Raw genomic sequence first — 26694 nt, forward strand, 5'->3', positions numbered from 1 at the left:
GCCGGCACAAGTCAACCAGCTCAACCTTTCACAAACGCCAGGGGACGGAGATGCTTCGTGCCGGCGCTAAGATCTCGACGACGTCAACCAGACTCCAACGAGGATGAACTCACGTCGGGCGTCACCAGCGATGACAAAGCCACTTTTGACGACAGCTTTGAATCTGACGACACGAGCGAAGATGAAGTGTTTTTGACGACCCATGCACCAGCCAAGATGAGCTAGCATCAAGTGACACGAGTGGAAGCGAAACTGGCGAAACGGCATCGAGTGGCGGTGACGAATCTGAGCAAGAGGATCCTGACTTGACTACCAGCGACGAAGTTGGGTCTCCCTCAACATTTTTGAATATATGTGCACTGGGCCCCCTATTCCTGGCCATAACTCGCCCCGAGGGCAAGTTATGTTGCTGAACTTGGCCTCAGTTGCGTCCGGCGGCATGTCATGGACGCAGGCTGATGGCCTGTTAAGGATCGTAAACACTCTGGCGCTTTCGTGGCCATAAATTCGAAGTTTCTATTCCGGAAGGTTCAGCGGGGCATGGTGGATTTTCATTTTTTTTTTGCGACAGGTGTTTCAATTTTTTATGGTTTGCAAGACTCCCCTACAACACAAGAAGGCGAGGGGCTCACAGTACCACACTTTGTATGGAGCAGAATAAATGGTATCTAACAGCACATTTTTTATCATTTTCAACTTGCGCCAACAATTTTATGACCTGGTCAAGAGCTGGAGGGAGATTCTGTGGGACAACCTCGAAAAGATCGTTTAGAGATCGCAGGACATTTTCACTGACCTGGCCGAGGGAGATCTTGTGAACCAAGAACGACAACAGTTTGAGTGTGCAATGCAAGATCCCACGCACTTAGAAAAAAGGGTATGGATAGTCCTCCCTTAGGGGAGGAATGGTCTTGTAACCTATGTTCCTTTAGAAAGGGAGAAACTTTCGTCCCTGAAGCAGGGGAGCAAAATTCCTCCGTCGCTTGCATCTCAATATGGCGGCCCCGAATCGAGCAAATCGAGCCCAATAAGGCTTGACGAGGACGCTACGTCTCTTGTACGGGACGAGAGGAGCAGCAAATAAAAGCGTAACACGATCTTTCCGCGAACTGTGTTTATTTCCGAAGCCAGATTCCCCCCACAGGTACAGAAACTTGCGTTTCGAAAGCAGTTACTCAGTCCTCTCGACGACAGCACTGCGATGTTAAACGAAGACAACCGATGCCCAGTTACTTCGCGCACTTTGCGTCTTACCTTTGGTATTCCTCGAGTCACAATTCGTTCGTCAACCGCACATCACGGAGAAGCACATATTCAATCCGTGAAACCAAAAGCCGCTCTCGAAAGAACAAACTCGAAGCCGCTGTTTATCGCGTAGAGTGAAAGAAGGTTAAATCGCTAGCCACCAGATGGCGGGGTCAAGCAGAGTAATTGCAAGTAGGTAGGCTAGGTGGCTCTAGGTACCGCCCAATTCAAGTTCTACAAAAAATAATTTTATTTCCTCAGGCCACTACTGCGCTTGGGGATCCTATACTATACACACATTACGCTTATTAGAAGCATCAGGTGAACATACATTGAGCACATACACGGCACACACAAATATCAATACAACGGAACACCACACTAACCCGAACACTACACCCGTGCTCTGCGTTTCCATCTTTTATACTGGTCGTTTTGAACGGACGGAATTTCTCGGTGACTGAATAAGCAACAAAAAATATTCCCAGCATGTTGATTTTCCCCAGCAATGTCATACCTCTAAGAGTATTTTGATGGCTCAGGGGAAAAGTATCTTATTAAAAAGCAAACGCTCGATCATGCCGTAATTATTTGAAAGCCAATAAATCAAGCCGCTCAAATGCGGTTCGAAGCCATGAGTTTGTTTCCCCGCACGGCACGTCGTAGCCTGTATTTCTATTAGTTTGTTTCTCTATTTGTGCTGTTCGCGCAAAGCTGCAATTGCCGTCTTGAATGAGTCTCTGTACAGCGAATATTCACTCAGCTGGAAGTGATGCTTCACGGGCTGAGAAATCGCTTTTCGATCAACTTGAATGCAGTCAAAGCCGAGACTTGCGGCAGGTGTTAAGTGTACAGAGCTATGCCGTGGCGAGCCCAAAAACTTATAGCGCTCATCCCAGCGCGCCACTTGGAGGGCAGTTTCTCCAGGAATCGTAGTATATTTAAACAGCAAAATAAAGGGTAGCTTTTATTTTCGATTTTACCTACTATTGTTCTTTAATGCCGAAATTCCCTACTGTAAATATACGTACTCTCCGACACGATTTCGTACTGTTCAGTCCTTGCCCCAGAGCGCAATCGCTCTAGGGGACGACACAATTCCGACCAAGGAGGATAGAAGGGTAGGAGAGGTCATGACGTCGGCCGCGTAGCCTCCACAAGCCATGCTCCCTTGACGCCTCGCCTCTTTCTCATTTTCCTCCTTACTCTCCTCACTTACCTTGCCAACGTGACCACATCACGTGACCGTAGCTAGCCTTCGTCTTGCTATGGGGTACTAGAACACACCACAGTCTAGCCTTCAATCTGATAAAACCTACCGGACGGAGCGCGCGCAAGCCTGCAAGGAGTCCGTCTACAATCAACCATCCATCTCACACGTGACATGTCACGCGCACCAATCGCCAGAGAGATCTGCGGTCACGCTGGGCACAAAATCGTTTAAACTTTTTATGACTAGGCTTCACCAATATTGCAACGTGCCCCCTCCTAGTACTTCTAACCTCCTTGATTCCGACAGTCACATTGGCCACTGTGCGATAGCGACAGGAGCTTCTACTGTTCAGACCAGCGTTCCAACATGACTACCCGCACGTTGATCGATTGCACGTAATCCCTCAGGTGGTATTAAACTTTTTAATGTAAAGCGGAATGTCAACCTGCGACACCCCACCCCCTCCGATCACGGCCCGACCAACGGCATCAATGCCCAACAGTTTACAATCTCACCTTGTTGTTACACCACTGATACGCGAACACACGGTCACATTGGCGATAATTCCAGTCTTCTGTTCACAACCCACAACACTGCCATCACAATGTTGCAGCTATGTTGCTGACATGCACAAATACAGAACCACGTTGAACGCCGGTTGCACTCGGCATCGGAAAACAGAACCGAACTCAGGACGGAAGGCACCCAGGCAGCCGGCAGCAAAGCCTGCCTGTCTTGGACGCAGTTCCTGCGGTTTCCTTAACGTCGAAACGTTGACACAGTTCCGCGTGGTTTCGCTACTGTAGTGACCGTAGTTCCGTGCCGCGCATTCTCCATGGTGCCGCGCGAGTGCCGCAATCCGGAGACGGCCATCCCCCAGTGTACGTGGCGCTGCTGGCACTGCTCCGGAACTTCGCTGTTTCTAGCGGCTTCGTTTGCTCGTTTGATAAAATTAGTGATAAAAACCCTATTGGAAAAACGTACAAGAAACAAACCTGCCGCTTTTACAATTCTGGTATGACACCACCATAATTTCTTGGTATTATGTATGCAGCTAGTTTGGTTTGGCGTTCTGCATAACTGGAGATACCGGCACCGCTATGGCTCCGGGTCTGTCTATACTGGCAGCCAGTTTGCTTGCCGATATGATTCCGTGTGGCTGGTATGATTTTGCGTCCGATGACGTAGGCGACCGCCCTCTTTCCAACAAAACGCTTACACCACAGGACCACCGGTATAACTAAATCATACATGCAGAAAGACGACCGCCATCTTCCACCAAAAACGTCCATCGTTCACCACCGGTATCGTACATACACCATGTATGTCGAAAAAGAACATAAGCCGCGTTTACATGAATGCGACTTAGTCGCATTGAATCCAGTTGCCGCATTCAATATATGATCATGTAAACGGCATAATGCGCAAAGCGCATCGCATTTTGGAACGGGAAGGATAATCGCAAGGCGCTCGCTGCAGGAGCGAGTGAACAGCTGAGAACATGGCGGCGGCCAACCTCGTCAGCGGCGCGGAGAGCGGTCCCGCAATTTTTTTTCCCGAGAACAAACGCAAGCTTTTGTTGCGATCATAAGTAAGCGGAATATAGCGGAGCTGCTCGGTGAGGGCGGCCCCGTCCAAACCTTTGCGAAGTACGACTTGCGCGTCCGAAGGGGTCACAATGGCTTCAGTGCAAGCACGAATGACACCCGAGAGCTCCGAGCACTGTAGAGCACTGCATGGTAGCGCAGAACGAGCAGCTCCTACTTCGGTGCCGTTCCTGGCTGCGCAAGAGCCTCTCGGACTCGGGGTCCGGTTGGTCCTGTCGCGATCGGCGAGGTCTGGCGCGGCGAAACGCGGAGGCTTCCTCAAAGCGTGGGCACACACGTCGCCTCTCGTTCAGAGTGAACCGGCGGCCCGGCCTGGAGTCCTAAACGCCTTGGTTTTGATGCTTCTTCCGTCTCGCAACTTCTTCCACAGCACCGAAGACAGCGGACACGATCTTTACTTTCACTGAATGCGTCGAAAGGACTCCACGTGCGATGCACCGGAAAACGTGGTGCGGCTGGTGCGGCTGGTGCCGGAACGGAACTGCGGAACTTCGAGCTTTGGGTTAACGTGCACGGCAAGAAACCGATCTTAACACCAAGCCGCGGATACCGCATCGCCGGTCGACAGCGGCAAACGGCCCGTTGCTCGTACTCGGCAAACTCGGCGTCTTTTCGTGGCCCCTCGCGTCCTCGCAACCAGCCACAAACTCACCAGCCCGCAACCGTAGCGACCGTAGCCGGCGTTGGAGAAAACCGAAACCGAAACCGAAACTTAAGGCTTCCGCCCAGTGGCTTCGGTGCTTCCGCTGCAGCGGCTTTTCTAAGTTCGCGGCTTCCACTTCCGGTCGTCGCGGAGATGGCGAACAATGGCGAAGATAGCGCGATGTGGTTCGTTGGCTCGTTTACGGTTACGGGACAGATGTTTTGCGGTCCGTTTCTACTGCGTCTCTGGTTCTAAACTCGACGGCGCCTCTCATAGTTCAACCAGGTGTGGTCGGCCTGGGTCAGCGCGGTCGGCTCGCCTCGTCCGATCTCCGGACCGCCGGCGACTTCCGAGTTCTTTAGGCCTGGGATCCGAAGGCGTCTGTCTCCGTGAAACGGTAAGCGAATCTCGTCCCGTTTTCGTTCTACTTTTAAATTACGTTTGGTGCGCTACTGTGTAAGCATGCGTGCCAAGTGTTCGTGACAATTTTGAACTAGAATAATTGTGCTTCATTGCGGTTTGTCATTTACCGCAAATGTAAATCGAGCAATGAACGAGGAGTAAATCGAGCAATGAACGAGGAGCCATGCTTGAAAACGATGTATGTACGATGTTAACTTCTACCTGTGCGGCTTTAAAGAAAGTCAAGACTGGCTACGGTTGGATGCGAGGCTGGTCCCAATGCAATGTTAAGCACTTAGAGCGCCTTTCTGAACGGCATGTAAGCAATATAGCGATCAACGAGACGAGCGACGGCGAGAAGCTACGAGTGCCGGCGCCGAGCGACGAAGATTTCTCACTCCCGCTGCTTGCGCCGCTCGGTTCTTGGGCTTCTAGAAAACGTCGCTCATCGCCTTGGTCGCTCGCACCAATCGCTTTCATAATGTGTGTGTCGTCGCGCGGCCGTGTTTATTCAAATATAAGTCGACCTTTTTTTTTCTTTTTTTTTTTTTCGGAAATTGTGACTAAAGAATTTCGACACCTGTATTCGCGACCAAATTTTGCGACCCTACCGGAGGCATGAAGCTATCGAGTCACCGAGCCGGCGTTGCCGTAGAGCCGCGCCGCTTCTTGTTTCAAAAAGCTTTTGGTAACCGAAATGGCTCGCCGCCCGCGGTGGCCCGTGCCGCTCCTCGGGCGTCGGATGTCGACATCGCGCCTCTAGCGTTCCCCTTGCTGGGCAACGGGGAAGGAGAGGAACGCGATGCGCCACGCACTTTACCCTCCATCCCTGCAAACGCGCACACAAAAAAAAAAAAAAAAAAAAAGTTACTTTTGTTAGTTGCTTGAGGCGGCTCGGCTCGCGTGTTGCTCATGGCGACACGGCGGCTTTGCTTGCGTCTTTGTAGTTTGTCTTCCGTCGCTTCGCACCTTCTTTCGTTTCCTGTCGTCATTTTACAACGGTGTCAGTGAAGTATTGCTGCGAATACGCGAGGATGTCTACCCAGCTGAAGAAGCTTCGGACGACGATGACATGTCCAGAAGTTCTGACGGTGATGAAGTTTTTGGCATCGCCCCGTGATTTAGCTGAGAGTGATGTAAATAAAGGTTTGTTTCTTTCTTTTGCCCAAAATTTCCCCTGTTCTTAAAAATAAAAAAAAAGTCGACCTATATTTGAATTACTTTTTTTTTATTCTCTATGGACCCAGTAAATAGGGTTCGACCTATTTTCGAGTAAATACGGTAACTTTAATTTTTATTTTGGTTTACGTCGGACGCAACTGGAATGCTTGACAGTTACGTTGGGCGTAACTTTAATTTTTATTTCGGGTTCCGTCGGACGTAACGTTAGACACTCCGTTACACTTAAGGAAAATAGGGGCTGCTGGTTCATCATATAAACCAACCATTTGTGTTTAATTAAAATGCATCACTGACCTCAAAAAAAAAAATGATACTGCTATCCTAGAGTTTATGCTATAGGAATGTAGCGCTTCAGATAAATTTGTTAATTTTTACTTTTAGTCCCTGCCCCCTCCAGATACCACATCTGGCCTAAAGCAGTGTTCCGGATCTCCTTCCAAGACCTCAGGCGGGTCGTCATTCAATCCATGAGTCGGCGGCGTCTCATGGGCGTGTTGCTGTTGCTTACTGGATGGTGCTACCGAGGGAAAAGTGGTCATGCTTGGGAAAGGCAAGTATGGCCGCCGTAAGTATACATATTGTCTTTACCTTTGCTGGAATCCACTTTTAAGAAATGCACAGTTCGCATGTGTGCATCTCTCAATGTTTCCACAGTCGGCTGTGTGTTTTTTTTTTTTTTGAGTGCTCCAACTTTGCTAGTGCTAGTTTCTCTAGATCATGCAAATGGGATGCAACACTAAACCACATATGCTCTCGCAACAAGCAGTGCTGTGCAGAAGCACAGTGGAATTTACTCTAGCTTTATAATGCAGCACAAAATAGTTGACTCCAAGTATAGCTACTTTTGTGACTCCGTTTAACCAAAAGCTCTGCCGAAACAAACTTGCCGCCTTATAGGTAGTGCAAAAGAACCTCGCGTGCCTAACCTGGAGAAGGGCATTTTTTTTATAGGTCAATTTCTTCTTAAACCAATACCTTCAGCCTCCTTGAAATGTTAACATCATGTGACACACGGAAGAACAGTAAACTCTTTAATGTTGGCGAACCTTTAATTTTCGCGGCCTTTAATTTTGCAGAATTCAGTGGCTGCGATTATGTGCTCTGTGACCGATTCGAGAAGAAATAGGGGCCACGAAGATAAGGGGGTTTTACTGTACATCGGAGGAAAGAGGAAGTCACTTTTGTTTGTATGCAAGAGTAAAACCAACAACAACAATCCTGATGTCGACACTTTGTGAGCCTATCTGTGTCTATTGAATGATATCAATTTTGTTTTAGTTCGTTAAACATTGTTGCCTGTACACTGTGGGATGTCGTCTTCAACACGAGCAGTGGTTTTCCCTGAAGTAGGCAGCATGGACGCGTGCCGCAGCGCAACATAGTTCATTTGCAGGTGGTACCGCAGGTTGAAGGATGGTTGGCACAATATGGGGGAATCACAATTCAATGTTCTACCTCGGGCGTAGACAAGATTTGCTCATTCTAAATCATTTTGTCTAAAAATCGGGGATTTGCGATGAATGTACCCGCATGGTTGGAAGGGCCAGACCAGACATGTACAAATTACTCAAAAAAGGTAATTAAGTTAAGTTACTGAGTATCGACGCCAAAAGTAGTTGGAGTAGAGTAGAAATTACGTATTTGTAATAGTAACTGAGTAAAGTACTAACTACTGTAAAAAAGTAGCGAATTACTTTGAAGTTACTTTCGAAGTTACTTTTTATGTTTTTTGTGGCAGCAAAATGAACAGAAGTTTTGATCAGTGAAAAACCCTGCGAGCCGGAAATAAATGCAGTCATTTTGTGACTTCCAAAATAGTTTATTCCCTCGCCGAAGCAATTGTCTTTCAAAGTTGTTATCGGAGAATATTCTTCTTTTCATTCTAATGACGTCCTCGGTCAAGCTAAAAAGACTTCCACCGTGGCGCTGGATGCAAAGACAGCGTTCAATTTCAGAAGCAGGCTGTGCAGGGTCGGGTAAGCGAGTGTCGGCATCTTTGGTGTCCATGACGAAACATGTAAGGCTTGCCTCGGCTAGAGGGTCTTTTATAACAAACTCTCCTCTTTTTCTCTTTTTTCTTCAGCAAGTTGAGATTGTTATGACTGGCCCCTCTTTATTCTGACGGCTTGCGGAGATTTCGCCGAGCGAGTGCACCTGACCGTCAAGGGATCGAATCCCGCGCCACGACGATGAGGATCTCCCAAGGGTGACTCGAAATCCTTGCCGGCGACTACGGTATCCTGACGCGCCTGACAAGTAAAACATTTTCAACAAAGAAGAGGTCTCCCTGGCGTGGAAGGTCGGAAGGACGCGAAGGATTACGTGAAAAAGCATCGGTCCTCGTACAGTTGCAGTTGGAAGCGGGAACGCGCTCCTATGAACGGATTATCCGTGTCGGCGTTTGTGCGCGGGGGAGTCCGGCTTTGCAAGGGAGTATGCGCTGACGACGAAGCAACCATGGGAACAGGCGCCCAGCTGCGAGGTCATTCCATTGGCGCCTACCGTGAATCCTACCACTTGAGTCAGAACTCACTAAAGGCACACAACATGAAAACAACAACAACCCTTGGAGTGTCCCCGTCTTTCACGGTTGCAGCTGGAGGCGCGGTGCTTGCCTGCATTACCGGATTAGGTCAACACCCGACCAAGGCTTGTTAAGCATCTCTGCCTATACGTTCGTGCGCGCCGGTGTTATGTTTTGGCAGTTCGTCGCCACCTTGGCCCAAGGACACCTTTGATGCAGTTTCTAGGGCTGCCGACTGTAAGTGCGTGGGAACGGAATGTGAGGGGGCCCCTTGTTCGTAAATACCACTTAACCTGCCAGCGTCTTATTTATTTCTGAACTCAAACTTTTGTGATGAAAAAAAAAGTAGGATTAAATTTCGAAAGTAGTTAGTAATTTGAGTAGAAGTTACCTGAAAAACGTAGTTAAATTAAACTACTAATTACCCTAATAAAGTTGTAATTGAAAGTTACCAAGTTACTCAGAAAAGTAGTTAAACTACAGTAGTTTGAGTAGAGTAGTTGAACTACGTTGGGCCAGACAAGCCTTGTGAGCGCTTCGTTTTCTAGCGTCTCAGTCCTGAACCCACTCACGCACCACATGTGTAGATGTTCCAATACATGGGACCACTTATTTGGAAAATGGTGAATGGCAACTGTTATCTTTATCAGACTTCTGTATTATGGTCAAAGTTGGACTGCATATTTGCAATACTTTTTCTCACTTAAAAATATGTCATACTAAAATATGTAGAATAGCCGATGACAAAAAGAGAATGGCTGGGCGTCCTCCAGCACGTGCTTGTGCTTTTTACCTTACTTTGGACAGATGTGCTCGCTCCAGGCTCATGAGGCGCTGAAACGTCATCGAAGGTAGCAGACGGGCTGGTGGTGGAACAACGGAGACTTCTCCCTGCCTTCCTCATGCTGTCAGTGAGCGTGTACCTCTATACTCTAACTTAGCTTAACCTGCACAGAGCTGAGGAGAATAGGCTTGGCGAGTGCCCTTACTGCATATGCATTTGTACAGCTGAGGCACTTTCTGAATCAAGAACATTGTGTATCTTACCTTCAAAAACACATCATTTTGGGGGCGCAAGAGGAATTGTAAGGCATATCTTTGTTTGTATTGTCCTATTACGTATCGCAGGCACGTAGCCAGGGGGAGGCTTATGAGGCCCGGCCCCCCCCCCCCCCGGATATCTTCCATTTCGCATGGGTCCTCCTCTCCCCCCTCCCCCTCATACAGCATTTTGTTATGAGTGGGCCCCCCCTGAAACAAAATCCTGGCTACGTGCCTGACGCATCGACTCCAACTTAATGCGGAGTCGACCCACCTTGTTGATAAATTTAATGCCTGCCAGGTAATTTGTTTTGCATTCAGTTAATATATCAGTATTCAGTTAGGTATCCCAAGTCATTAGTCGTTGAGATGCAGTCTCTCTGTAAGTCAGTCATGTTTAACATTCATAAAACTGCTTGTCAAATAATGGCACTGTCGAGGACATGTACTCGGCTCGAGCAATCGCTGTCCACAAGCTGGTTGTGTGGATACAGGCAGCAAACATCCCGGTTGAAACGTCCTTCCTCGCAATGTAGCTCAAGACTAGGTCAGGGCCCCACTCACAAACGTCTATACTTTGCATCTCTTTAAGCTGGACCACTTTTTACACTACAAGCCATTGCAGCAAAAACAGTGTGACACATGATTATAAGCTCGACGTACCATGGCGTCCAACTTGAAGGTCACATGGCTTGCAGCTTCTGCCGTGGTTAACTTTAAACTGAGATAGTTTGGAATAATGCTCTCGGTTTTTAGTGTTGCCCGGCACGGTTAACAATTTGGTGATATAGTGCTGCATTGAAAAATCTGCATTCGTGACTGTATCACCTTATGAATGCATACTAGCTATTAAACTCTCCATTCTGCAGAGAAATGAAATGCACTTTGCTTCCAATTGCAGCTACTTCTGGAACTTCATGGTATGAAGCACCTTATGGCTGCAAGCTCTGACCGATCTTGTTCTCTGGTCTGCGCAGGCCCATTGCAGGGAGTCACTCCGAGAGCCTCACCAGAGGTTCCTGCCCGTGGTCGTTCTAAATTTTTTTCTTGTAGGTATGCATCCTTTCTGTCTTTCCCTAATGTACTCGGGCGTTTTCTTTTCCTTGTCGCAGATTTGCCTCAAAATTGGTTCAGCACAGAAATGGATGCTGTACAACCGTATCCCGCATATAGTGTTATTCCTCGGTGGCTTAAAAACCTAAAGAAAGAAGTTTCTCCATGTTTAAACGCAAAGTTTTATAAAGGCAAAAATCAATTAAGCCAGTAGCAGACGACACATAGCCTCAACAGTGCTCCGCGCCAACAGCGTTGCGTCAAAATAGTGGTCGTCTCCTTTTTGCTGCCTTCTCTCTCCCTCCTTCGGCGCTCTCCTCCCTTTCCTCCTTTGCGCCACCTTTGTCACCACACCCACTGGCTAAACTCTCCCACTATACGGCTCTGCATTGCAATAGTAGTTTTTTTTTATAGTCTTTAGAGTTAAATGTGAATATTTGACAGAAATCCCCAAGGTTGGGGTGAAAGAGGGTTAAATGAATGCATTTGATCATTCGCCTTAATTCAGTACCCATCATTTCAAGGCCTGTGTGGCCTTGTCCTGGGGTGTGTCTATGACTGTGGCTGTGAAGGAGCAGTTTTTTAATAGGTACAAGTACAAAGTATAAAAGCAAAAGGATCTATGTGCTGATCACGAAAGAATATGCTAGCCATTCTAATGTAGCTCTGCCAAGTACTTGATTGTGATTTGTTTTTATTTCCAGCTACTTGGTTGCCTCAAGATCTGGGGATCCTAGTGGCCACAAGCTTGGACTCAATCTTCTTCTGTGGTCCGGCCAGGACCATGGGGGAGGTAATCCCAGCAACAAGAGCATCACAGTATCTCCCTGCCTGTGACTTTCGATTAGCATCACGACAAGGGCGTGCTCATGCCACCAAGTGTTAGGTATGCTACTCGAAATAAGCTTTCTTACCTATTCTTGAAGTGAAACAGCAAAAGCACTGCTAAGCCTAAAATGCAAAAAAACATTCAAATCTCGGGTTGGATGGAGTTCCAATTACAAAAAGGCGTCTGCAGACATGATTCACATGTGAACTTAAAGCCCACGGATGTAGGTTCGACGGAGTCACAGAAATAACTTCCCGCAGATGGCTTCGCTAGTGCCATACCCAAACAAATTCTTAAAATAATCATTGTGTTACGTTGGTGTCATCAATCTTATGTACCTACCCCACCCAGCAGTCGGGAGATTTGAAATATAAAAAAATGGGAACTTGCACATTGTCAGCTCTGCAAAGATAATATATTGAACCGAGCATAGCACGTTCAACTTAAGAAAGCAATTCAGTGCAGGCCTAGTTTTAAGGTTCACATATTTGTTACTGCCCTTCATAATGAAGTAAAAACTGCTGAAGTTGTAGCCCACTACAGGCTTTCTATTAGTGTTAAAAAGTGTTATGGCAGTTTAAACAGCTCGCTCCAAATATTTTCTAGAAATGCATAGGTTTATGGAAATTATTATGTGGATGTTTGCAGACAGTCATGGTGAGACCAATCTTTAGTGCCAAGTGTTCCACTTATTCAGAGTTGGTTGAGTCTGTAAATATTGTAGGTCGCAAATTAAATTTTTATGGTATGCAATGGGCACAATCATACGTAATGACTAGCTCTACCTAGGGGAACCTTATACGTTTACTACGGCAAGATGGTTTCGCAAAACTAAGTATTTAGTTTATTCCACTCCTGCACTAACCTTATCTCTAGAAACTTTTTATATTCTTTACGATGCTGAGTTAGGATTCTGGAAGTAGTTTTTCTAGAACTACGCTTGACATTTCCAGTTGATAATTTTTCTCGCAAAGCATTCGAGAGAGCCAAACCCTATAATATACGGATGGAGTTCCAGAATGATGCGACTGGCAGTTTGAAACATTCGGCACTGTAACAGTAATAATGCCATGTCACTTGCCTATGTAATGCTCATTTTCGCAGATCAAACTGCTTTTTCCGTCTGCACTCATTTTCAGTGGACTCATTCAGCAAACTCGCACCCGAGACTGCAGCGCTGGGTTCTGCGAAGTAATTTGAATGAATATAGATGCAACAGGTTTCTTTGAGTGTGCGTCTAACACGTATTCTTCACATTGAATCTGCTACTGTATTTATGACCGTGTCCTTAAATGTGTCCACATTCCAGCTTATTTTTATTTTGACGTTTGAGTTTTCTTCAGTACTTTTCTCAACATCTGTGCTTGTTGAGCCGTACTCAACACCATACATCTTGTATTTCCCTATTACATTAATATATAAAACTGTTGATGCCGAGTGAGAATTCAAGGTACCGAATCTGTCGTGCGAGTTAAATAAGAACCAATAGAAAGCTCTACAAAGGAAATTTTGTTAAAGGAGGCTGTATAAGCATTAAAATAGCACATGCCATGCTAAAAAAAAAAATACAAATTCTTGTTAGGTATGCAAGGATGACACTGCTGTGCTGTTTCTGATGTGTCACAAAAAAATCAGTGCCATACAGTGTTCCTTATGGAAGTACAAACTGTCGAATTCAAAGCCCAGAAGTTTTATTCAAGAATGTTCCTCAATACAAATGTATTTAGAGATCTGAGCCACTGACTCGTACATGACTATGTGGCGAACATTCATTTTCATGTGCATTATAGTTTACAAGGTCTAGTCTGCATTGATTTATTGCATTCATGCTGAAACTGGGAGGGGTTCTCTGGGTATGAATAAAGATATAAACATTTCTTAAAATCAAAACATTTGAGAACAGACTATACGGCTCTGCATTGCAGTAGTAGTTTTATTTGTAGTCTTTACAGTTGAATGTGAATATTTGACAGAAGTCTCTCAGGTTGGGGCGAAAGAGGGTTAAATGAATGCATTTGATCATTCGCCTTAATTCGGTGCCCATCATTTTAACGCCTACGTGGCCTTGTCCTGGGGGGTGACTGTGACTAAAATAAGAGGATCTATGTGCTGATCACGAAAGAATATGCTAGCCATTCTAATGTAGCTCTGCCAAGTACTTGATTGTGATTTGTTTTTATTTTCAGCTACTTGGGTGCCTCAAGATCTGGAGATCCTAGTGGCCACAAGCTTGGACTCAATCTTTTTCTGTGGTCTGGCCAGGACCATGGGGGAGATAATCCCAGCAACAAGAGCATCGCAGTATCTCCCTGCCTATGACTTTCGATCAGCGTCACGACAGGGGAGTCCTCGTGCCACCAGGTGTTAGGTATGCCACTTGAAATAAGCATTTTTCTTACCTATTACTAGAACAGCAAAAGCACTACTAACCCTAAAATGCAAAAAAACATATTCAAATATTGGGTTGGATGGAGTTCCAATTCCAAAAAGGAGTCTGCAGACATGATTAACATGTGAACTTAAAGCCCGCGGATGTAGGTTCGACGGTGTCACAGAAATAACTTCCCGCAGATCGCCTTGTTCGTGCTTTACCCAAACAAATTCTTAAAATAATCATTGTGTTTCGTTGGTGTCATCAATCTTATGTCCCTACCACACCCAGCAGTCGGGACATGTGAAATATAAAAAAACAGGAACTTGCACGTTCAGCTTAAGAAAAAAATTCAGTGCAGGCCTATATTCATGGTTCACATATGTGTAATTGCTCTTCATAATGAAGTGAAAACTGCTTAAGTTGTGACCCACTACAGGCTTTCTATTAGTGTTAAAATTTGTGATAGAAAACATGATTGCGCTTGGAAGATGGGGACATAGGAAGGACAGACACAACAGAGCGCTAACATTCAACTGATTTAATTCAAGAACCTCAGCGTAGAAACGAACTTTGTCACCGCACCACATCTCAACCAATCCGTTCTGCCACGGACCGCAAGTATGCCAACTCCTTATCCGCCAAGTCAATTGACGCCATACTGACACAACTTGTGCCGGAACTATTTATAGTGTCAGCCTCCATAATCTCGCTAACAGTCCTATCTTTGTGCCTCTCAAGAACAGTAGACGAAGCAAATAATTGTTTGCACCCTCAGTCATGACAGTGACACGACAGATCATCACTGCGAGTGCAAACCATTATTTGCTTTGTCTACTGTTCTTGCTAGGCACAAAGATATGACTGTTAGAGAGATTATGGAGGCTGATGCTATAAATAGTTCTGGCACGTGTTGTGTCAGTGTGGCGTCAATTGACTTGGCGGATAAGGAGTTGGCGTACTTGCGGTCCGTGGCAGGGCCACGGATTGGTTGAGATGTGGTGCGGTGACGCAGTGTGTTTTTACGCTGAGGTTCTTGAATTAAATCAGTTGAAAGTTAGCACTCGGTGGTGTCTGTCCTTCCTATGTCCCTGTCTTCAAAGCGCAATTATGTTTTCTAACGTACCGTACCAACTTGCCCAACAATCAGTACTCGTTAAAAAGTGCTATTGTGTTTTAAGCAGCTCGCACCAAATATTTTCTTGAAATACATAGGTTCATGAAAATTATTATGTAGATGTTGGCAGACAGTCATGGTGAGGCCAATCTTTAATGCCAAGTTGTCCACTTATTCAGAGTTAATTAAGTTTGTAAATATTGTAGGTCGCAAATTAAATTTTTATGGTATGCAATGGGCACAATCATCCGTAATGACTAGCTCTACCTAGGGGAACTTCATACGTTTACTACGGCAAGATGGTTTCGAAAAACAAAGTATTTAGTTTATTCAACTCCTGCACTAACCTTGTCTTTAGAAACTTTTTATATTCTTTGCGATGCTGAGATAAGATTCTGGAAATAGTTTTTCTAGAACTACTCTAGATATTTCCAGTTCATCATTTTTCTCGCAAAGCATTCGAAAGAGCCAAACCCTGTAATGTACGGAGGGAATTCACAGAATGATGCGACTGACAGTTTGGAACATTCGGCACTGTAACAGTAATAATGACATGTCACTTATGTAATGCTCATTATCGCAGATCAAACTGCTTTTTCCGTCTACACTCATTTTCAGTAGACTCATCCAGCGAACTTCCACCCGAGACTGCAGCGCTGGGTTCTGCAAAGTAATTTGAATGAATAATGATGCAACAGGTTTCTTTGAGCGTGCGTCTAACACATATTCTTTATATTGAATCTGCTAACTGTATTCATGACCATGTCCATAATTGTATCCACATTCCAGCTTATTTTTATTTTGACATTTGAGTTTTCCTCAGTACTTTTCTCAACATCTGTGCTTGTTGAACCGTACTCAAGTCCATACATCTTGTCTTTCGCTATTACATTAATATATAAAACTGTTGATGCCGAGTGAGAATTCAAGGTACCGAATCTGTCGTGCGAGCTAAATAAGAACCAATAAAAAGCTATACAAAGGAAATTTTGTTAAAGGAGGCTGTATGGGCATTAGAATAACACATGCCATGCTAAAAAAAAAAAAAAATACAAATTCTTGTTAGGTATGCAAGGATGACAGTGTTGTGCTGTTTCTGATGTGTCACAAAAAACAAAAAAAATTAGTGCCATACAGTGTTCCTTATGGAAGTACAAACTGTTGAATTCGAAGCCCAGAAGTTTTATTCAAGAATGTTCCTCAATACAAATGTTTTTTTTGAGATCTGAGCCACTGACTGATACATGACTATGTGGCAAACATTCATTTTTATGTGCATTATAGTTTACTAGGTCTGGTCTGCATTGATTTATTGCATTCATGCTGAAACTGGGACGGGTTCTCTGGGTATGAATAAAGAGATAAACATTTCTTGATATCAAAACATTTGAGAACGGACAAAAGGAAGGATCTGAGAACGGTATCTTAGATTCTCTTTTTTTTCTTACAGTATATCTAATGTTCACTTTATTTCACCTGATGCATTTAGTTTTTAGCGCAGCTGTTAGCACCCGTTTCCGCGTTTCGCGGCGTCGCTGTCGGCGTAACCGTTTAACTAAACTTGGCAGGAAATTGAATTAATGTTGTGGTGATGTGACGTTAATATTTCCGCTAAGTCTAGCTGAGAAACTGAATGTTTTTATGGATGACGTGACACAGTCATGCGACGTCATTTTCCCCGCTACTTTTAGCGAAAAAACTGCATTTGTGTTGAGGTTATGTGACATCAATTTCCGCGCTAAATTTATTGGGAAACTTAACCCGCTAAATTTAGTGGGGAAATTTCCCCCTAAATCGGAGGGAGCAGAAGAGGAGGAGGGGAGGGGAAGGAGGGGCATACCCTCCCATCTTCCTCTTCGAGAGCTGTACTGTATTTTCTCATTACAGAGAATTGTAAACGTCTCATATTTCATCTCATGTTTTTTCAACTTTTATATTGCAGGTGCGCTTGCAGCACAAATCTGGGTTGTGCTGATCCTCTACACACAAGTTAGGAACTCCTGAGTGACAAGAGTGGGAGTTTGGTCTGACAGCTCAAGGGACACCATTGTTCAGTATTGAATTTTTAATTATCTTCTTTTGAGCAAAGTTAAGCTTTGCTGCATGCAGTTCTTCTAAAAATAAATACCTGCAACCAAATTTACCAGGTCACGACATTTTGCCTCTGCTCTTAGTGCTCCTGGTGAGCCTCAGATAAGAGCTTACTGGTGTGCAAACATCATAATTGTTTGAAACCACTCACTGATGTAGAGACTCATTGACATCCGGCATTCCAATGAAACGCTGGATATCCACAAGTCTTTCTTGAACAATGCAAGCGAGAAAGGAAGCATACAATCATATTGTATTGGGGGACATTCTACAGAGTGTTTTTTTTGTATATTTTACAGATTTTTAAAAAAAAAGCTGTAAAAGCTACATTTACGCAGTCTGTACATGTGAGTTATATGGCCAGGGCGGCATGGTATAAAAGGCTAATTTGTAATGATCAGTCGGCTTATTACAGAGATGTGCCAGACTTCTTTCAGAAAACTAGATGGAGGTTCATTCTCGCGTGGTTTTATCCCGCGAATCTGAATATCCCGTTCGTTTTCCACAAAGATATAACTAAACGTGAGAAAACACAAAAAAAAACATCCTACCAATAGTGACATCGTAAGAAGACCTTTCAGCCGCCAAGTGTGTGTCGCTTAAAGGCCGCGCGTCCAGTCGCAAGTTTTCTAGGTATATTCTCCCGCATTGGCACCAGTCGTGACACATTTTTCTGCCCCTTTAAAAAATAGCATGTGCGTGCATAGCTTTCATAGGCGCTGAAGATGCGTGAACAAAGATTTTGAAAGCTGCTCTTGTGACGTTGCTCTCTAGGGAAGTGCTTTCAAAGCGCTTTAAAAATGACTCTATGCAGCCTCGATTAATTAAATTGGCAAATAATTTTGATATTTGAGATTCTGGAGGTCAAATGAAGAAGATTTAAGTGTTTTCTCAAATACAAAACCGCTTCAGCCTCTCTCTAAGTATAGTATGTTCCTGAAATTTTTAATCAGTGAAAATAGACCCATGGTTCCAATTAGAAACTTCTAAGCATCATCAAAACACACTAAATCAATTTTCTTTGTGAAGATATAAGACAAGAGCAGCATTTTATGGTGTTCTAAAAAAATGGTCAATTTGGACGCGTTTCCAGACTTCGGTTTCTTACCAGAGCGCATCTTTGCACCTACGGTCCTGCTGCCCGGTGGCCGCAGTGCGAAGCCGCCCCCTCGCCTCCCTCGTAGGATGGAGGGAAGCAAGGCGCACGTGTGTTGCGCGTCTAAGCCCCTGGGGAACAGGACCGTGGGCGCAAAGATGAGCTCTGATAAGAAACTGAAACCTAGAAACTCGTCCAAATAAAGCATTTTTACAGAACGCGTAAAATGCTACCCCTGCATTATATCCTTCTAAAAAGAGTTGATTTTGTGGTTTTCAGTGACTCAGCAAGTTTCCAATAGAAACCATAGTTTCATTTTCACTAATTAAAAAGTTAATTAACAAATTGTATTTAATTATCTGACTGATCGTTACGACTAGGTCCCTATACTACGTACGCCTGGCCATATAACTCGCCTGCACAAATCGCATTAATTTAGCTTTCACGACCTTTCTAAACATATATGTAAAGCTTAAAACTAAATTGCCGTGTACAACAGTGAAAAGGCGAAACCACAAAGTTGGAGCCATATGGCTCCAACATGCCGGTATCGCCTTTTCGCTGGTATAGGATGTCCCATATTACGTTATCCATGTATGGTTCCGTCCGCCTACGTGGTTCCGCCATAATCCACTACGCCGGTATAGGACGTCCCATAATACGACACGCTTGTATGATTCCGCCTACCTGTATCGTTCCGCCGTAATCCACTATACTGGAGCTGCCTTTTCGCTTGTATAGGATGTCCCATATTACGGTTACGCTTGTATGAGCCTTTTCCACCATCTTTCCATCATCGATATTTTCCAACAGGGAACATCAATGCAACCGAAATGTTCTGCACGTTTAGACCAGAAGACGGAATTACAGGCGGCCTTCGCTGCCGCTGAAGCTCAATCAACTCAACAGCTATTTATTAAACAACGTGCGCGACCTGCTCGAAAAACGAAACCGAAAGAAGATTAGTCGGGAGGGCGAAAGCTTTCTCCCATAGAGATCATACATACTAACTCTAGAGGAAAAGGTCCGCCATTTTCCCATACCTTCTGGCTGCCGCAAGCGGCGGATCATGCAGGCAGACCCTCGGGGTCCCAAACACGGTTACATCATCAGAGCAGTTTCGTGAACTTCAACAATTCACGAACTTACCGGTGGAAAGATATTCGCGTTCCTTTCGAAGCTTTCTTTTTGCATAGCGCGCAGATGTACGGCCTCGCGTTAACGCTAAACTAAACCATATACCCGGCTTCGCAGGTGGGGCGCGGCTGGGCGCGGGTGGGGAATACGAAACTGCGCAACCACCAGATTTCCGAGATTTCGACAGAAGGGAAGTTAATGCAGCGTAATGACTTTATTGCTTTTTATAAGCGTTAGAATAGCTCATAATTTAGATTACAACGTTAAATTATCACTGTTTATATTGCTGAGAGCTTTCACTCTTCGCGTTCACCATGGCAACGTTGCTTTCTTTCTCTCGTGTTCTGTCGCTCTCTTTTGCGATCGTTCACTCAGGACCCCGGGTGTCGGCGCACGGGATTTGCCACTCCTCCTCACCCACCTTTACCCCTCTGCTTTCTCCCGTCTGCCTGGAGAAGGAGAAAAACGTTTTGTTCCTCCACTTTTCTCGTGTCCGCTTGGGGGCGCGTCAGTAGAAGGGAGGAAGACGCGCCGTTGCTACTTTTTTCCTCCATTTTTTCTTAGAGTGCAGGCAGCCGGCAGCAAAACCTGCCTGTCTTGGACGCAGTTCCTGCGGTTTCCATAACGTAGAAAACGTCGACACAGTTCCGCGTGGTTTCGCTACTGTAGTTCCGTGCCGCGCGAGTCCCGCAATGCGGAGACGGCCGTCCCCCAGTGTACGTGGTGCTGATCGCACTGCCAACCCCCGGACATTTCCCATAGGGCCACTGGAGTCGAGTTTTGTACAGCAGCGCCGAATTCCTCGTTCGTGGTGGGGGCTTTCATTACTTGATCGAGCCAACTTATCATTTTATATTCGGTAAATTATAATATTATATTAAGAGCTAACCATGCTATTAATAAAATATCTGGCTCAGTTTTAAAAACGACTTTATATATCACGTTTGGAACGTAGTAGCTTACTTTGAAGCCGTTTCTAAGCCAAGCCGTAAAGAATCCAGCATGGCGCCCCTCTGTTTTTTGTAGGGTGGTTCTCGTATGATCGCTTCGGGGCCGTGCTGGAGCCTGGATCCAGGCTCCTGAGCATCACGCCCGGTCTCGGTATTGTAATAATAGGGACTTTTAACAAACCGTGTTCCGCGTACCGCACTATCGGAGCCTTTGAAGCATGCTTTTAAGCGCGCGCCCCGCTGTCGCGGTATCACTCCGGGTGCTCCGATAGTGCGCTACGCGGAACACGATAACAGTTCGCTAAAAGTCCCTAACGTAATATACGATGTGCGTTTTCGCTTTCAGCTGTATAAGGTGCGTAGTCGTGTGTGTTCGTTGTTCCTCTGTTTCGAGGCGTCCCGCCGTCCAGTAAGGAATCCAGAGCTGCGACCGAAATATCTCGAGGCATATTTATTGCACAGATGCAAACGGAATTAAGTACAGCACTGCACCTGCATACAGCGCAAAAATAAAACATTGACAAAATCACTTCGTTAGCCTCGCCCACAAGCTCCAGTTTCAGATCGCCAGCACCTCTCAGCCATCTGTGCACGATCTCATCACTTCATTATTACATGAGGCGCCGCACACCTTCTAGGGAATGGGCTTTATCACTAATTTTATCATTATCACTTCTTGGGAATTGTCACTAATGAATTATGTGGGTCAGCGTGTACACTTTACAAGTGTACACATTGACCCACATAATTACGCATTCAACATGCCAAGTTGGATCAGCTGTTCACTGAAAGTAAAGTTGTTCACTGATTTAAGAAATATAAGCCACTTAGGTGGCCCCCAACAATCATTAGCTTCATTTTTATACATTCAAAGCTCGCAAGCAAGATGAAAATGTGAAATAAAGCTTCGAAAAATGTTGGCACTCAACAGGCTGTATAGTAACTGGTTGGGAACCACGAAGTGTCCGAAGCTTTCTTCCTCCTTGAGACAAAGTTCAAATGCTCGTTCCATATGTCCGAGCATCTGTAATGACAATGTGGTCATGATATTTGAAATTTTAAACTGTTTTAAAAACAAAACAAATGTCTATCTACAGAGAACAAACTAATGACATAATGCCGTTGTCGCAGCCGGAACCATGCAGAAATAAATGAAACTTCAAATTAATATATAGGAAGCCTTAATCAGGGGGGTAAAGGTGGGTGAGGAGGAGTGGCAAATCCCGTGCGCCGACACCCGGGGTCCCGAGTGAACGATCGCAAAAGAGAGCGACAGAACAGGAGAGAAAGAAAGCAACGTTGCCATGGTAAACGCGAAGAGTGAAAACTCTCAGCAATATAAACAGTGATAATTTAACGTTATAAACTAAATTATGAGCTATTCTAACGCTTATAAAAAGCAATAAAGTCATTACGCTGCATTAACTTCCCTTCCGTCGAAATCTCGGAAGTCTGGTGGTTGCGCAGTTTCGTATTCCGCAACCGCGCCCACCTGCGCCCCACCGGTGAAGCCGGGTATATGGTTTAGTTTAGCGTTAACGCGAGGCCGTACATCTGCGCGCTATGCAAAAAGAAAGCTTCGAAAGGAACGCGAATATCTTTCCACCGGTAAGTTCGTGGATTGTTGAAGTTCATGAAACTGCTCTGATGATGTAACCGTGTTTGGGACCCCGAGGGTCTGCCTGCATGCTCCGCCGCTTGCGGCAGCCAGAACGTAAGGGAAAATGGCGGACCTTTTCCTCTAGAGTTAGTATGTATGATCTCTATGGCCTCAATCTTTCTTTTTATTATCCTCCGTCTGTTCGAGGTCCGCCAAAGACCATTTTCAAGATTAAACCCAATTGTTAAACTTTAAATAAGCAGTTGTGCAAAAATCGAAGTGGATCGACTTCATGAAAACCGTACTTGTTCGGGGTGGAGAATATAGGAAAGCATATGTTTTTACTGCGAGAACGAGCCTGCCTATAGGTGGTATTCACTGAATGTGCATATTGGATTTTGCCAGGGAGCGCCACCGTCGCGCCGCCATCTTCGAGGTCGCGTTTTACGAGTTTTTGTTTCTGCGGCTGTGGTACGGTAGTTTTGGCGCGCGGCTTGGCTAGCTTTCCTCGGCGGTAATTTCATATTGTTGAAGGCATTTATTTGACGGCAGTTCATTAGACAGAGAAGAAAAAAGAAAAAAAGAAGCATTGGCGGCTTCCCGTTTCATATTTTTGCTACCTCTAAGCACCGTAGTACCCGGTTGAACAATGGTGAATTGTGTCGTGGTAGGGTGCTCTAACCGGACGCGGAAAACGCCTGCCGACGAAAAATGTTCGAAAGTGAGCCTTTTCCCGATTCCTAAAGTGGTGACAAACCAGTGTGAGAAGATGGTAGCCTTTACATCCAAGAGAAGGGCCGAGTGGTTACGGCGAATCCGGCGAGCGGACATCAACGAGTCTGCTACTCATTACAGGGTCTGCGGGGGTCACTTCATTTCAGGTAACCAAAAACTACTCTCGTAAAATACCTTGCATTTTCTGAAAAGAACATCGTTTTGTTCATGTTAATTACTGTTTCATTCATAATTTAAGGGCGCCCTGCTTATGTCATGAGTGACACCAACCCTGACTGGGCCCCGAGTCTCCAACTTGGGTACGGCAAGCCAGCTGATGAAGCAGCTCTGACTGCTAGGTATGTTTCAGTTGGGATAGCTGTTTTTATCATTTATACTTCAAGCGTTGATGCCTTATATCTCGGGCACCAAAAAAGTAATGCATGCACACATAAAAAAAAAGGGAAAAAAAGAGGCATACATTACAGAAGGAATTCTCTGTCATAGGCACAACCGAGTGCAGTCCAGAGCCAAGAATGGGAGAGCACCAACTGAAGAATGTGAAGCAGGTGCTCAGGACAAGCCAGCACTTCCAGATGAAGACCACATTTCCAGAGGGGATTGCAGCATGGGTATGTAGTTGACCTGGCTACCCTGAAATTGTTCCTAAAGCTCCTAATATCTGGCCATGTTTGCATGGTGTGACGCAGGTGCATCAAATCGAGAGGTGACCAATCATGCGACTTGAAGCTTCTTCTTTCGTAAGGCGACATGACTCCGTCAAAAACCGTGGTAATCGGAAGCGTCTGCGTCAGTTCAATCTCTGTTTAAGCATCACCGAGCCAACTTCACAATTTTCCTCCTTGTTTTTTTTTTTTTTGCTTTTTGGTGACCTCGGCGCACGTCAGACTCAATGTCACACGCCACCTGCCAATGCTATCCATCCGTTCTGCCGGGCCCTCATATCCTTAGCTGTGTTCCAGAATCCAGAATTTACTCAATTTTACTCCAGGGTAGGGGTTGTCTACCTTTGCGTACGAAAATCTACCCGCGTCCAGCGTCGCTCTGTGTCATCACGTGACACGACCTGCCGGAGTAGTTCGGATCTATTTCGGTACGATTTCGAACACAGCCTCTCCCTTTCCCATTTTTGGGACCTGAAAAGCAGTGGAGGCCTTGAGCGGTTGACCGACTGCCAACAGGGCTTGTGAGCGACCGTTCGGACTCATGTGTTGAGCATGTTCAACACCCCCGTGAAGGGCACTTGCAACCTTTAACAAAAAAAAACTTTCCTACCTGGCAAAAAAAAAAAAAAAAAAAAAAAACGGACGAAAGCGGAGTCGTATCGCATCGCTTCACGATTTTTGCAGTATCCTGCTTGGACATGCCTTTACACGGGCCTTGCGCAGATGTCGGCTGGAAGACTCGCAGCTTCTGCTGCGGGTCAAGTATGCTAGCTGCGATGAGCATGTCGTCCTCCAGAATTGGTGCAAACCTTTCGCTGAGTTGGGCCAGGAGCTGCCATACCTGGGCAAACCTCACTCATTAGGGCCCTCACTCACTTTCATCTTGGCAGGTGAGGTGAGGGAGAGTTCCTGAACCCCAAAAACTCATGAGTGTGAGGGTGAGTGAGGGCCGCAAGTGCGTGAGGGTATGAGTGTGTGAGTGACGGTGAGGGTGAGTGTAGCTGTGAAGGTGAGTGAAGGTGAGGGTGAGCGACTTAAAATACCTACCTCCGGTTGCGTCAGCAACTGTTTAAAAGCATGTACTTGTAGCACTGGCTGTTGACTAGACTCAGCGTGTGGCAAATTGAATGGCTGTAGATAACAGTTGTCCATATTTTTTCTTTAAAATTGCTAATCTTTACAGATTTCATGGACAGTCAAGTTTCCAGTGGTGCGTATCCCATGGACGCTGAAAGCATGGAGGGGACCTCTCAGTGTTCTGCCACAGCTACTGGTATGCGAGATTTCGAAAATACCGACCTCTGGTTGCGTCAACAGCTGCTTTAAAAGCATGTGCTTGTTGCACTGGCTGTTGACTAGATTCAGGGTGTGGAAAATTGAATGACTGTAGATAACAGTTGTCTATATTTATTCTTTGAAATTGCTAATCTTTACAGGTTTCACGGACAGTCAAGTTTCCAGTGGTGCGTGTCCCAAGGAAGCTGGAAGCATGGAGGGGACCTCTCAGTGTTCTGCCACAGCTACTGGTATGCGACATTTAAAAAATACCGACCTCTGGTTGCGTCAGCAGCTGCTTTAAAAGCATGGTTTTGTAGCACTGGCTGTTGACTAGACTCGGGGTGTGGCAAATTGAATGACTGTAGAAAACAGTTGTCTATATTTATTCTTTGAAATTGGTAATGTTTACAGGTTTCATGGACAGTCAAGTTTCCAGTGGTGCGTGTCCCATGGAAGCTGGGAGCATAGAGGGGACCTCTCAGTGTTCTGCCACAGCTACTGGTATGCGACATTTCGGAGCCCTTTCTTGAGAAGGGGGGTACGAGTGTTAATTTTTCGTGTCGCTGATAACAAAAGTGAAGCTGTATTTCTCTTCTTTTACACATGCTGAAACCATGCCCTAAACTTTCAGAAGTGCAGGATTTCGGCCAGACTACAGACCTGACCATGGCTTCCATGGAGCTCTTGGAAGCAGAGTCTCGACACCTCATGTCAGACCTAGGTGCTACAAGGGAGCAGCTGAGAGTGCATCGTCTGGATGAGACTTCTTTCCAAAAGGACAAAGGCATGGTGCCATTTTGCACTGGGCTGCCAAGCTTCGCACTCCTGCTTGGGCTCTTCCTGTTGCTGCAAGGCAGCGTGCGACACAGTGAACGGAATTCTCTGAGCAAATTTCAAGAGATGATCGTGTTCTTGGTTCGCCTGCGCCTGAACCTCCCGCTGCAGGATTTAGCGTACAGGTATTAGCAGCAGTGCTTTTTTCAATCTTCAATCTTAGATAATTTACCAAGCAACTTGGTAGTTGGTTTTGCATTTTGTTTAGGGCTGAACACATTTTAACACCACACTTTTAATACATATCTACAGGTTTCAAGTGTCGCAGTCCACAATCACGTGGATTGTAGACAAGTGGTTGGATGCGACCTACCTCATGCTGCCAAAGGCTGTCAAGTGGCCTGGGCGAGATGTCCTAAAAAAGAGTATGCATATGGCGTTCCGACGAACGTTTGGGGCTCGGGTGACCGTGATCCTTGACTGTTTAGAGGTGTTTATAGATTGCCCATCGTCTCTTCATGCAAGAGCACTCACATGGTCAAGCTATAAACACCACAACACCGTCAAGTATATCATTGGGACTGCACCAGGGTTGGGCAGAAATACTCAAAAATGTATTTGGAAATAGAAATACTGGGATACACTAAAATAGCAGCAAAAATACTGATACTGAAATATATCTGTAAAAGTGTATCGCGATACGTATCGGAAATACATTTTAAATAGAGGCAAAAAAAAAGTGAAAGCCGCTTACAACTCCCTGTAACGCCAAATTAGAGCGCAGCTCTTGAGGAGGAGGAGGGAAGGGCGCTGGGGGGGGGGGTTAGACTAACCAGGGGGGGGGGGTCACGTGACCTTGGGGGTCACGTGACCTTGGGTGTCACGTAACCCCCAATGCCGATGATGTCATCACTGACGTCACTGATGATGTCATCAGTGACGATGACGATGCGGGTACCGATGACGTCATTAGTGACGTCACTGATGACTTCACCAGTGATGATGACGATGACGATGCGAATGTCGGTGACGTCATCAGTGACGTCGCTGACGACGTCATCAGTGATGATGACGATGCGGATGCCGGTGACGACATCAGTGACGCCACTGATGACGTCATCAGTGATGATGACGATGACGA

At 45.6% G+C, this 26694-nt stretch overlaps 1 pseudogene; it reads left to right on the forward strand.

The window, feature by feature from the left end:
* The first annotated feature begins 403 nt into the window (after positions 1-403).
* The window catches only part of LOC120850608, a 39922-nt pseudogene continuing 13631 nt past the window's right edge, over positions 404-26694 (forward strand).

Source organism: Ixodes scapularis, unplaced genomic scaffold (assembly GCF_016920785.2).
Source record: "Ixodes scapularis isolate PalLabHiFi unplaced genomic scaffold, ASM1692078v2 PGA_scaffold0__279_contigs__length_252992795, whole genome shotgun sequence".
NCBI classification, from domain to species: Eukaryota; Metazoa; Arthropoda; class Arachnida; order Ixodida; family Ixodidae; genus Ixodes; species Ixodes scapularis.